We start from the raw sequence: 14,826 nt of genomic DNA on the forward strand, positions 1-14,826 counted from the left end.
GACAAAAACAGCATTCTTCTCCCAGGGAAGAAAGACACAGTATAGGCAGGAAAGAGAAAAAGCAAAGAAGAATACTTATCAGATCTCTAATAGATCTCCATAAGGCCTACATGCAGAAATGTTAGAGTGAACACCGCATGTCCTACAGGCAGTTTACAAGCTACAGACTTTTTATAACAGCGGCAAAGCCAAGTGACCGCAACACATGTGCATGTTACCAACATGCAAATATCTGTCTCCTGATTGACAGTCTTGCAAAAAGAGGCTTGGTCCCCACAAAAAGCCTTTCTGCACTCCTTTCAAGTATAAAGTGCATTACAGAAGATGAAAGATGCATGCATCGCCTGTGCACAGAATGCTGCTTTGACGAGGTGCAGCTTAGTGACCACAGTCCCACTGACACTGCAACATGGGAGCAGTGGCAAAAGGAGGACGATCTGGTTGGAGAGAAAACCTACAAATATTGGGTTAAAAAAACAAAAGGGGGACACTAGGAGAGCTGAATTTTTGAGGAAAATTATGAGTCACCAGTTTAACTGGCTTCACCAGGTGCAGCAATTCAGACACGTCAAAGAAAACCTTAAAAACAATGAGATGACTTTTCAGAAAATTATGCCTGTAAACTAAACACTGAGATTCAGGCCTTCATTTCAGTGGCAATAGACAGCAGGCAACAACACACACTGCAGTTGCCTAATCAGTCAATGGCTCCCAGTGCTATGCCACAATTTCTCAAAGTCCTTACGACATGATGAAAGTGCAGTGTGGGCACACATAAAGCCAGTTATAGATGATTTACAGAAAATAAATGACCATGCAATCGACTCCCTGCATGTCCTAAGTGATGGGCCAGCAACTCAGTATCGCAATCAAGCAAACTGCTTCCTCATGAGCAGTATTCCCTATACATGGGGATTCAAGCGGGTGACTTTGAACTTCTCGGAGCATTCTCATGGAAAGTATGCACCTGATGGTGTTGGAGGAGTGTTGAAACATAAGGCAGACATGCATGTCCTTGGAGGCAGTGACCTTCACACCCCAAGTGATCTGTATGACTATTTACAGAAGAGCTCTGAAAACATCACAATCAAGTGGATCAAAGAAGAAGAGATCTTTGCCATGGATGAAATGCTCCTCAGTGCGTCCAGTGACTGGAATCAGTAGTACACACCAAGTTCTGTCTTTTGCCCCAAGGAAAATATATTACAGAGCTCTAAGCTGTTTCTGCAAGTACCCTGAGATCTGCACTTGCCACAAGCTGAGCAAACTTGAGTTTGACCGTGTCTCTTCAGCTGAGGTGCCATGTGACCAACCAAACCACTGTAACTCTCCCAATGGAGAGCCCCAAGCCCAGTCAGAAGATGCCACATCACTTGAACACGACCTCGAGACAAGTTCAGATGAACAGTTTGTTATTGTTAAATATGATGACAAACCTTATGTGGGACAGATAATGGGGATATATGGTGAGGAGGAGCTGCAGGTGAACTCTATGCAAAACATGGAAAGAAAAATGCTTTTGTCTGGCCAAACAAATCAGACTGCATTTTTTATCATCAAAATCAAATTGTCTGTAAAATATCAGAACCCAAGCCATGCAGTCGGTTTGCCACTCTCTTGAAATACGACTGGCTTATGTATAATTAAATATGAACACACAGAAACAAAAACTTCAGCTGACATAACAAGAAAGATATCATTAACTTGTGATATTCAGTTGTTGTATAACTCATTTACTAAAATTAACTTATGCCCTGTATTAAGTTAATGTTTTAAATGAATGTTTATGAAAGCAAAAATAATCTCACTCAAATAACCTAACCTTGTTTATATGACTGATTTACTAAGGGGTAGTTGTGAATAATCAATACTTACCAGTAGTTAATATTTTACATACATAACTGTAAACAATTACTTGTGATACTATTCTTTATAAGTGTGTTCCTCACAAGAAATATGGTTCTTCACTATTGCTGTGTCCGATAACCAAGTGCTATACAATGTTTAGTGGCACAATCTTTCACACCTTTGTGTGATTGTTCTTAAACACTTTTTGTTTGAATGTTAAATGCATATAATACACATTTTTGCATTGACAAATTGTAGTGTGGTGTGGTTCATACTATGGTGTGACACTATATCATTTGGTATGACATTCAGAATTGTGACAAAAAACAGTCTTCGTTAGTGATAAATCATAAAAATCTCAATGGAACACATGTAAAATAGTATCAACAAGAGACACTAGCATTTTGTTAGATTTATAAAAGGGTTTGTCTGAATTAATCTAAAATAGATTGAAAGATTGAGAACAGATGTCTGACTTTGCGTGATGATTAAGAAAAATAATACAAAATATAATTAATTTTCACAAGGAAATTCTAGATCTCAAGATAGTAATGATAAAGAATTATGATAAAGTGAGTTTCTTAAGAAAATTATACCCCATTTTCATTTTATATACAATAACTTGCATGTCACACCATATGACAATTTTAGGCACTAATACAACAAATTGGTGAACAAATTCAGATTCTGATACAAAATCCAAAAGACCACATAATTTTTGGAAACCTAAGAGTCAGTATACACAACTCAATAATTTTCATGTCTAATATTTGAAGATTAAAAAAAAAAAAAAAAAGGCTTATATGTCAACCACCCATATATATATATATAAGCAATACCACACAAGCAAGAGTGCAAAATGGCCCTACATCAGTACTCCTGTGATTGAGCCGCAGGCCGAGTGCCGAGGTAATCACAGCAGTGACTGCGAGTGTGATATTGCTTATATACAACAATTCAATAAACAAGTAAATGTAAAAAAAAAATTGAAAAACTGAGTGCAGTCATAAAAAACGCATTTGTGCATGGAACTACTTTCTTACGCCACAGATCAAAATCTGCCGTTGCTGATTAAAACCAAACGATCTGTCCAAGCCTCTCAAAAACATCACTTTAGAACTACTAGTATCATGGATTGGGCTGTTTTTACCATGTTATTGGAGAAACAAGGATGAGTGTGTGTGTGTTGGTGAGAGAGCGAGAGAGATATGGAGCGTGTGTAATCACCTGTTGATGATGCTGTAGTCTGTCAGTCAGCTTTCTGAAGATAATGGCTTTTTGGTGAAATGCATCCAATGTTTTTAGTGGAAAAATAGCCATCCAAGCAGGGGTATTCCTCCCTATTTCACGGTAGCTGGAGCATAAGAGTCTTTCACAAAAGAAACCGCAATCTCCTCCACCATTTTATCCTCTCTGATGTGCAAATTCCGGTAAGAAGTAAGTGCCTTGAGTTTGTTTAATTAATCGGTCTGTTGTCAGCTGTGATGAGCCTCAATGCTGATGTTGTTAGTTTAAAGCAGTTTAAAGCTATTTCCTAGCTTTGTAATGTAGCAGTAATACGAGTGATCATGTAGTACTGATGAATGAAAACACTGACTGACGCTGACTCACTTCACGTCACCAACTGTCTCATATTACACACAAAAATGGTCTTTTGTCTCCACCTGCTGGCTAAAATATGAAATGTCACAATATTAAATATAAAGATGTATACTGGCGGCTAAACGTTTGGAATAATGTACACATTTTGCTCTTATGGAAAGAAATTGATACTTGTATTCACCAAAGTGGCATTCAACTGATCACAATGTATAGTCAGGACATTAATAATGTGCAAAATTACAATTACAATTTGAAAAATTAAAATATATATATATATATATATATATATATATATATATATATATATATATATATATATATATATATATATATTATATACTATTTTGCGATTTTTTTTTAACCTCATAATCTTTAATTTAAATGTCATAACTTGACCTTCTGTTGATATGACTGTGTTTTCTCTACTAACATATGCAGGGATGTGTGCCAGGCAGGTTTGGGTACTAACAGAATACATATATTCCGATAATTATATAGATATACAGATTGATAATAAATATTATCATGTCATTACTTCAGCTCTTTAAATTTGTCATAGGCTACATGAGGGAATATAATTATTTTTTGGGTAACACTTTATAATAATGGTCTGTCATTAATAGGTAATTATGCAGGAATTAATGCAGGATTAATGAGTTGTACTACATTAACACTTTAGTTGCTAATATTATCTAATATGGAAACATGATTAACCAATCAGTAAGTAACAGTGAACTTATGACTGAAGTAGTTCACTGTTATGTAATCAATAATTACTGAATTTGATCTGCCTCATTGAGAACTGTTAACAAACTATGGCTAATTTAAATAACTACTAATTAATTACTAATCAAAATATTAACATGCATCTAAAATGTGAATGATTATGTTTTTATTGTGAACAAGATCATGCATGGGTTCTTTGTGGGAATTAATTTATGAATGTAACAGTTCACTAAATCAAGTCTACAGTGTCTGTTAGAGTATCAGAGTCAAGGATGTAACCACATATAACCTCAATGTCTATGGTGGTTACAGCCATCATCATAGTCAGCTTGCCTCACAGCGATGTATTCACCCAACATGTGTATTTCTTGGGATATCTCTTCTGTTCATTAAAAAATTATTAACTTCTGTATGTTTGATATTGCTGTAGGTCTTTTTAAAATAATTCTGGTAACCCATAAGTAATGAGTCAAGTGTTACTAATGATCTTGACCATTATTTTAAAGTGAGTGTTATGGTAATGCATTATTAATTAATGATATCTTACTGTTTCCTTCTGTGGGAGTTAAAGGTTATCTGGACCATTATTCTAAAGAGAAAACACATTTAAACCATTAATTTACATGTCAGTTTGTAATGAATACTCAAGTGTTTGTTCCTACATTTTATTCATTTAATTAAACAGATAGTTAACACATTCACAGACATTCAAAAAAAACAATTCTGGCATTAAATTATGAATCATTGAAATAACTGAACATAATTGCATAGGCAACAAACCTTTAGCAGGATAATGCTTTTAATTGATGGTGCTCACAGTTATTACAAGTTTTAAAAGTCTTATCTCTAAACCTAAGTTAAGTAATACAATTATGTGTCTAAAGGACATATTAGATGAAGTGTTGATCTCTACAATACTTCAACAGAAAACGGAGAAAACAACCGGTCAGTTCCAGAAAAGGCCGATTCCACGTGTGTACTTCCGCCAGCATTATCAAATATGCAGAAGTTAATAATTTGTAATGAACAGAATATATATCCCAAGGAATACACATGTTGGGGACATACATCTGTAAGCTGACTTATGATACTCTACCAGACACTGTAGCCATGATTTAGAGAACTGTTATGTTAATAAATTAATTTCAGCACAATCATTCACATTTAAGACAGATGTTAATGTTATGATTAGTAATTAATTAGTAGTTATTTTAAATTAGCCATAGTTAGTTAATAGTTCTCAATGAGGAAAATCAAATTCATTAATTACTGATTACCTAACAGTGAACTACCTATCATCAGTTCACTATTACTTACTGATTGGTTAATCATGTTTCCATATTAGTAAATAGTAGTAACTAAAGAGTTAATGTAGTACAACTCTTTAATCCTGCAATAATTCCTGTATATATACCTATTAATGAAGGGCCATTATTATAAAGTGTTACTCAAAAAATAATTATATTCCCTCACTCTCCTAATGCAGCCTATGACAAATTTAAAGAGCTGAAGTAGTGACATGATATTATTTATAATCAATCTATTTCTCCCTAAAGTACAGTTAGTGTTACTATAGTAAATTCAAGGGTGGTGATGTAGAATTCTGTGCAGAATTCTAATGGTTTCTGCTTCTCGCCCCTTGCTTCTCACTGATTTTTGCAGAGCTGCACGTTTAAGAGCTTGAGACTGGTCTGCGAATAAAAATGCACCATCCATCTACAGAGTCATTCAGGTGCATTAGCCGAGGTTGTGCCTCTGCCTATGTGTTGCTAGACTTCAAAATCAGGTGAACCGTGGTTCAAATGTGTACCAACCCATATAATTGAGAAACAACTGATATTCTCCAAATTTAGATAAATATTTTAATGCAAAAAAGAACTTGATGATAGATTTGATTATTATGACTGATAAGCGCCCCCCCATTTGTAACCTAACGCTCCCCATCTCTACTGATTTGCTCCAAGCACCCCCTGGAATCCTTTGAACGCCCCCTGGGGTGCGGTACCACCCTGTTGAGAACCCCTGATGTACACAAACCTGCCGCAGGGATGGTGAATAGGTGTATTTTTGTCTGATTCCCTCCAAAAACCCTGTTAAATTCCCAAAAGTTCCTTGGTTACAGGCCCGCTGGCTTGAATTTTTACATTTCAAAGAAGAAGGAAAAACTGCAAATTCGCTTTTGTGTTCGAAGCCTTTCAAGCATGACTGCTTCCATCGGATGCATCAGTCTGATACCGATGAAGTGGTTGATATTTATTCATATTTTTAAATGCAGGAATTTTACGGAGGTATTTTGGTAGGTACAGCACAAGTAAGTGTTCTTTATTCTTTATATTTTGTGCACTGTGCTTCAAAATGTTGAGATATTGTTATCCTTTACTCGCTCGTTTTTCATTAATCTGCATTGGACTTGCACAATGCAACCTCGTCGCAAGCAAAGACTGCTATGTGCTGTGTTTGTGGGCTGGTTATGTATTAATGTTGTCAGTTAAACCAACGTTCAGTCCGTAGAAAAGCCAGCCGGCAGTGAGATCGGTTATCAGTTTTCCTGGGAACTGGCACCGAAGAAAGAAAGACAGACAGACAGGAAGGAAGAAGGAAAGAAACAAAACAAACAAATAAATAAACTAAAAAGGAATGAAAGGGGGATAGAGTGGGACTAAAGTGGAGGAGTAAGCTGTTGGATAGCAGTAGTAGAGAAAAATGAGAGGGATGAAAAGAGTTAAAAATTATTGGAGAGGGAGAGACTGTGTTTAGCTGAGTGTTTTATTTCCTCTCTTGGAAGTCCTGATAAATACGAACACACATCTCCTCCAGCCAGCCCATAGAAGGAAAAATCACACCCCCGCATTACCACTGCAATGTCAATGAGGACTATATATCAATGACTGTATGAATGGACTTAAAAATGTTTTTTTGCAAAGGTCTTGCAAGAAGCTATTTAAAGGCAGAGCAGCAGCATTCATTTGCTTTGCAAACCTCAGCCCAAATCAAGCACATAAAGCAAAAGTCTTAAAATAGCTCCAGGCATGAGGCACTGACTTTACAGCTTCAGGCTTTGTTTTTTCACATATAAGGTGCATTCAGAAAGTATTCAGACACCTTAATTTCTTTCACATTTTGTTATGTTGCAGCCTTACTCTAAAATGCTTTGTTTTTTTATTTCACATCAAACTACACTCCATGCCCCATCATGACAAATAAAAAACAGATTTGTGATAACTTTGCAAATGTATTAAATAGTAAAACTGAAATATCACATTGACTTAAGTATTCAGACCCTTTGCAATGACACTTGAAATTTAGCTCAGGTGCATTCCATTTTTCTGGATCCTCTTTGAGATGTTTCTACACTTTGATTGGTGTCCACCTGTTGTAAATTCAATTGATTGGACATGATTTGGAAAGGCACACACCTGTCTATATGTATCTCTGCTAAAAATGCATATCAGAGCAAAACCATGCTATGAAGTCAAAGGAACAGCCTGCAGAGCTCAGAGACAAGATTGTGTCGAGGCACAGATCTGGGGAAGGCTACAAAAATGTTTGGCTGCATTGAAGGTTCCCAAGTGCACAGTGTCCTCCATAATTCTTAAATGGAAGAAGTTTGGAATAACCAGGACTGGCCACCTGGCCAAACTGAGCAATCGGGGGAGAAGGGCCTTGGTAAGAGAAGTGACCAATAACCCGATGGCCACTCTGGTTGAGCTCCGGAGATCATGTGTGGAGATGGGAGAAACTTGCAGAAGGACAGCCATCACTGCAACACTCCACTTACCTGGGATTTTTGATAGAGTGGCTAGACAGAAGCCTCTCCTCAGTGCAAGAAAGCAAAAAATCACCTAAAGGACTCTCAGACTGTGAGAAACAAGATTCACTCGTCTGATGAAATGAAGATTTAACTGTTTGTGCTGAGTTAAGGGTCTGAATACTTATGTCAACATGATATTTAAGTTTATTTATTTTTATAATTTTGCAAAGTTATCAAAAATGTAATCCGATTGAGCATCTGTGGTATGTGCTGGACTAACAATTTAGATCCATGGTGGCTCCACCTTGCAACTTACAGGACTTGAAGGATCTGCTGCCGATGTCTTTGTGTCATATATCACAGGACACCTTCAGGAGTCCATGCCTCGGTGGGTCGGCACAGTTTTGCTGGTATGCAGGGGACAAGCAGCATAATAGGCATGTGGTTAAAAGGTTTTGAGCAGGCACGTGCTTGAGCACCTGCCCCTTTGCCCCTTTGCCCCTTGGTGCCCAGAGTGCCCTTTTGTCAAAGAAAAAATTCCTCTCATTTTTTTTATTTATTAAAGGCCCTTTTGTGAATGCCTGCCTATGCCAAATCTAAATATTAGTAAAATGTATGATTAATAATTTAGCCTTAAATAAAATGATCCAGATGATGACCTTTCACCTGACGATGACCTCATCCGACCGGGACTGTTCCTCACGCCGCACGCGCATTTTTTTAATTACCGGAAGATATCTTCAACACCGCGACCGCGGTAGCTGGTAAGTGGGGATTCATTCTCAGTGAAGTGATTTTGATGTTTATTTACTTATTATTATTATTATTATTTTACAAGAACGACGTGAAGAGAGCATGCAGATATGTTGTTTATATTGCTGTGTGTAGTCTGTAGAAGTAACGTTACGTTAGCTTGCTGTTTGAGGGAGAAACGTTTCACTCACAGGCGTCGAGGGGTCTTGTCTTTTTTATGCCTTTTTGACTAAATTATTATTATTTCAGTATTTATTTAAAAAAAAAAATGTAGAGTGCCTTAAAATAATTATCACAACAACACTGATAAGGCTTATACTGATTTTATCATTCTCTGAATTATCATTATAAAAATAAAACAATTCAGAACAGGATTAAAATATAATTATATTTTAAATGACAAAAATATTTTCTTTCTACAACAGCAAAGACCACTATTCAGAGACGCTTTAAAGGAGGAGATAATTCCAAATGGGAAATATTGCATGCCTTCCATTGCCTGACAGTCCCAGAGAACTGGAAAACAGCTAGCATTCCAACAGCAGCACTCCAAGCTGTGAAGAAACTGTGCCAGTTCTACTATATTGAAGATGAAGACAAATTGCAGACAGAATTGAAGGTCTTCCATACGTCATACTCATGCCCACCACCAGCCAGTGTGTCTTCTATTCTGTCAGTGGTCAAGGAAAACAATGCACATCTAGTTTTCCCCAACATGACTCTGCTGCTGAAGACATATGGCACTCTTCCGGTGTCCACAGCAACTGTGGAACGTTCCTTCTCAAAACTGAAGCTTGTGAAAACCAAACTTCGCAGCCTTTGCAAAGAGGAGAGATTGTCTGACCTTCTTCTGTTGGCCATTGAGAAGGACATTCCAATAAATGACAATAATGTCATTAACATTTTTAGGGACATGGCCAACAGGAAATTTCTGTTGTAAAAGTCTACAACAACTCATCCTCCACTTATTGGTAAGATTAATGCTACACTGTGATTTTTAATAGGTGCCAACAGAATGAACACACACATACACATTTTAGTTTCTTTACTTATATTTTTGATTAGACATAATCAATCAATCAAAATCCAACTACATCTCAGAGTCACAATGCAACTTGAAATCATGATCACAGTATTGTGTACTGTAGACAGACAAGCACACACACCTCTGTCTATATAGATGTTTGTGTCTCACTCTCACCCCTGCCATGGCCACCATCATCCTATCCCCCATTAATGTTTTTTTTTTTTTCTAAGATAATTTTACTTTTTTGAATCTGGTATCTTATTTTCTCTACCTGCAGCTCTTGGTGTGCAGCAGCCTCTGTGAGCATCTCCCTCTTATTTTCTTGGAGCAGTCAGCCTTGGCAGGTCAGTGAGCCAGTTCCAAACACTCTCAGCAATCTTTACATCTTGTCATGGTAACATAACAATTGTTTAATCAGCTAATATATCTCCTATATGTTTGTTGTTTTAATGTCTACCGTCTCTCAGATCAACTCCAGTATTAGCAGCAGCAGCAACAACAACAACAGCAAAGGCAGTATACTCACTCAAGGAATTTAGTAAGATTTTACCAGAACAGGTATCACATTAATGTAAAAAATCTGTTGTATTTGCTGTAAAATAAAATTGCTGTATTTTTTCTGTTTGTTTTTGTTTTTATTATATTAATGTAATATATGTATTACACAATGTATTATATAAACTCTTGTATTTTTGTAATTCAGTTTTTGCCATCAAAATAGCCACAAATGCTGACATGGCATTAAATAAAACTATACTCTACTGAACGAAACATGGGCCACGTTGATTTTACTATAACGTTTACTATAGTTTTTACTATAATGGCTGTTCTTAATTATTCTGTATAACAGAGAAGAAAAAGCCATGAAGTTGGTACAACTTAAGACACTTCAGTTTCTAATTATTCTGGACAGAAAATATTTTTTTAACTTTTAAACTTAAAATTTGTTTTCTGTTCCAAAACTGCATCACAGCATTTTCTGCCGTATCAATACCGAATCATCCGTATCGATACGCGAATCAGCAAGGAATGTGTCACGATATATTACTGTATTGATATTTTGAGCACCGCGCTATTTAAAGCCTTGTTCCATGTGCCCCTTTTATACTTTGAGCACCTGCCCTTCCAAAGATCTCTGCACGGCCCTGGTTTTGAGTGTGTGTGTGTGTATACACTAGAGGCCAAAAGTTTGAGATAATGTAAAGATTTTGCTCTTATAGACAGAACTTGGTACTTTTGTTTGCCAAATTGCTATTCAACTGATCACAATGTATAGTCAGAACATTATTAACGTGAAAATTACTATTACAATTTGAACGCCGCAGATGGAATGCACAGCCACGTTCTCAGGAAACAGAAGGGATCTCCCCCGCCCATGGAAGCGGTTCTCCCACTCCAGGCGGTCGGCCAGGAGCCCCTCCCCGCTCGCGATTGGCGGTCTCATACCCCGCCGTGTTTCAGCGGCTGGCAGGGATCTCCTCCACCCTGACTGCTGCAAGTGGTGGGTTAGGAGACCCTTCTCCCTTTGCGATCAGTGGCCGTTCATCCGCTCTCAGGTGGACGGGCTCCTTAGTCCTCCAGTGGATGGCCGTGGCTGCTCCATTGGGGTGGATGGTAGTGGTGAGGACTCTACTACGGCGCATCCCTCCTCCTTCCCAGATTTCGCCGGGGTTAATGGAAAGGAGGAGGCGAGAACCGGCTTGACAATATAAATAATAATTTTTATATAAAACTGAAACAAAAAGGCACACACACAAAGGTGTCGGACAGCTGTCCATAAATCTCTCTCTGGCGCATACGCGTGAGTGGCGAGTGAGTGGAGCGTGGCTGTGAGAGCGTTTGATAAGCTTTTGCTTTCAAATAAGCTTTAACTTTTTTCCAAATTCTTTCTTTTTCCCCTCACTGGACAGTCTTATATACAATAGACACGAAAGTTTTTGTTTCGCTTGCACGGTTTTCAGACGCCAACTCTGTCACTCCGTAATGGGTGCAAATGTGTACCAGAGCCCGGAGTGACAGTGAAAGCGCTACTCCTAGTTATAGGAGAACATGTCAGTTTTGAGAACATAATATCAGCCTCACGGATGAACAAAGCTGTCGTTGTGTTTTTAAAATCAGACTCCCTGTTAAATCATTTGACTGCGAGCGGATTATGGGTAAAGGAAACGTTTGTTATGGTTGTATATGATTTTTGTCCCTGTACTATTCCGGTATCAACAATTTCTTGTCCTTGAGCATGTGAGCCTTGCTGTCACTTTTTTATTGGTTGTTCTTTGTTCTATGAAAGGTATAAATATTATGCTTGCTGTAATAAACTCTGAGTAGATTGAATATAGACACTGTGTGTGTTGTTGTTCCTTCTTCTTCCTTTCACCTATTTCTTAATTGTGTGATATTACAACCATTATTTTATAAAGTAGAAAAGTGGTGTCAAACACTGGGGGAAGTTTTTACACCTGCAAGGTTTATTTATGGGCCGAAGTATAGCAGAAGTAGAATGGAGAGTCATGTTTTACTAAACTATTTATTTGGGCAAGCGAAGATGGGTACATGGTTGTCTAGAAAAAGTAAACTGAGTGAAAAGGGTTCAACTGATGTTATGTCAGTACTAAAGGGATTAATAAAATCCTGTTTCAACATAGAGTTTAGCTATTATAAGTTGATAAACGACCTGCAAATGTTCAAATATACATGGGAGTAAACCAGTGTATATGTGAAGTTGACCCTGATGACTGTTTGCAAATTTATATTTGAGAAATGCTGCTTTTTGTAAAAAAGACACCTTAAAAGTCAAGTCTCTATCTCTCTCTACTCTCTCTCTCTCTCTCTCTCTCTCTCTCTCTCTCTCTCTCTCTCTCTCTCACTGCAGCTTCCAGTCAGCCTTTATTGGAAGCATGAATCACAAGGGGAATTTGTCACAATGCTTTAGTTAAGTAACTATAAAGTTTTGAGTTAAAAATCTAATTACACAAATGTGTGTTTTTCTCTTGCACAGGTTTTGCATTCTGGTTTCAAACACCTAGTTCAAAACCTTCTTTAATTAAAATATATTTTTGTGATTTCTATCAGATTTCTATCAAAATGTTTACATGAAAACTATGCCACTGAAAAATGGCAGTTTAAATTGTGACAACTTGCCCCTAGGGTACAAAATGTCATCATGTGTTCAGTGTACTTTTTTTTTCAATAACAGTAACAATTTTGAATTGCTTTTTTGTAACAGTGGTGGCTCAGTGGTTGAGACAGTGGTGGCTCAGTGGTTGAGGCTCAGGGTTACTGACCAGAAGGTTGGGGGTTCAAGCCCCAGCACCACCAAGATGCCACTGTTGGGCCCTTGAGCAAGGCCCTTGACCCTATCTGCTCCAGGGGCGCTGTATCATGGCTGACCCTGCACTCTGACTCCAGCTTAGCTGGGATATGTGAAAACTAATACATTTCACTATATATATATGCAAAAAACTGTGTGTATAATGTGTGACCACAATAAAGGATTCTATTCTAACTAATATGTCAATGTATGTGGCTCTGCAGATGTACACTACAGGTCAAAACTTTTGAAAAACTTGACTGAAATGTTTCTCATAATCTTGATCTGAAGGCTTATGCTTAAATTTTGGAAATTAGTTTTGTAGACAAAAAATATAATTGTGCCAGCATATTAATTTAATTCATTACAAAACTAAAACTAGAATTTAATTAATTATTTATTTATTTTTTTCAAATTGATGACTTGGACCAAATAATAAAGAAAAGCAGCCAATAAGTGCCCAAAATAGAACTCCTTCAATACTGTTTAAAAAGCATCCCAGTGCGATTCCTCAAGAAGTTGGTTGAGAAAATATCAAGAGTACATTTCTGCAAATTCTGGGCAAAGGGTGACTACTTTAAACAAAATCCAAAATAAATCAAAACTGTGTTATATTTTAGCATCTTCAGTCACAACATATTTCCATTTATGTTACTCCATAGTTTTGATGACTTCACTGTTATTCTCAAATGTGAAGAAAAAAAAGTATTTCCAAACTTTTGACCTTCAACCTTTTGACCTTTGACCTTTATGTCTTTCAAAAATAAACCTACCATACTCCTGAAATATTTACTGCCTGACAACAAACTTAAGCTAAGGAACATTTAAAATCTGTTGATGTGTTTAATAATAGGCAATAGCTTGGTGATCTAGAGATTGGTATTTGTATTTTTATTTTTATGTAATTTTTTTAAGTTATGTAAGAATACAAAAAACTATTAGACTACTTTGTGGCCGCTCCACGGAAATGTAACCGTATCACAAATTCATGGGCATTTGTAATTTGATAGTGATTTACACTAATTAACTATTACTTGTTGCAATATAGCTTTATATCTTAATCCAGAAGTATAAATAATTTTATTTAAGTTTCAGTATTTAAAAATATATAGTATATCAGTTTACTATAGGCCTGCACTGATTTGTTTTTCATCAATTAAAGGAATAGTTTACTAAAGAATTAAAATTATGCCATAATTTACTCACCCTCATGTTGTTCTGTATCCATTTGATTGTCTTTCTCATACAGAACACAAAAATAGAAATGTTCATGAATATGCCATTCCGTCATTTCAATACAATGGCAGTTGAATAGTCATCACTTCAAAGCTTAAAAAGCACCCAATCGTATAATAAAATAATTCCAGCAGGTTGTGTGACATATTCCAAGTCTTCTGAAGCCATATGATAAATTTAGGTGAGAAACAAGCCAAAATGAGTAATTTTTCAGTGAAAAATGTCATATGGGTTTGAAATTTATGACAGAATTTTCTTAATAGGATGAACAATTCATTTAACATCTAAATTAACTGGTTTGAATCAATTCTATATCCATCTATCATCTATCTATCTATCTATCTATATATATATATATATATATCATTATTTATTTTTTTAAATGACTAAATCATACATAATAATAATAATAATAATAATAATACATAAATTACACCATTTAATGTTTTGACCTGGTTGAAAAATCTACTTTTTACAGCACAGGTAGTGGTGGGAGATTCAGATGCAGACAGTAGGGAGATTGAGGCACAAAAGAACAGACCTAGAAAAAGAGAGAAAAGAGGGAGTTTTGCCCTA

The 14,826-nt window shown here is 36.5% G+C and overlaps 1 long non-coding RNA gene across 1 annotated transcript; it reads left to right on the top strand.

Annotated features, from left to right (window-relative positions):
* Positions 1 to 8,627: 8,627 nt before the first annotated feature.
* Positions 8,628 to 11,205, top strand: LOC127661984 (uncharacterized). The gene is made up of 4 exons (XR_007972825.1): positions 8,628 to 8,691; positions 9,106 to 9,651; positions 9,985 to 10,051; positions 10,175 to 11,205. It is a non-coding gene; the product is annotated as an uncharacterized LOC127661984 (long non-coding RNA).
* The last annotated feature ends 3,621 nt before the right edge of the window (positions 11,206 to 14,826 follow it).

The sequence above is a fragment of the Xyrauchen texanus genome, chromosome 21, assembly GCF_025860055.1.
Source record: "Xyrauchen texanus isolate HMW12.3.18 chromosome 21, RBS_HiC_50CHRs, whole genome shotgun sequence".
NCBI lineage: Eukaryota > Metazoa > Chordata > Actinopteri > Cypriniformes > Catostomidae > Xyrauchen > Xyrauchen texanus.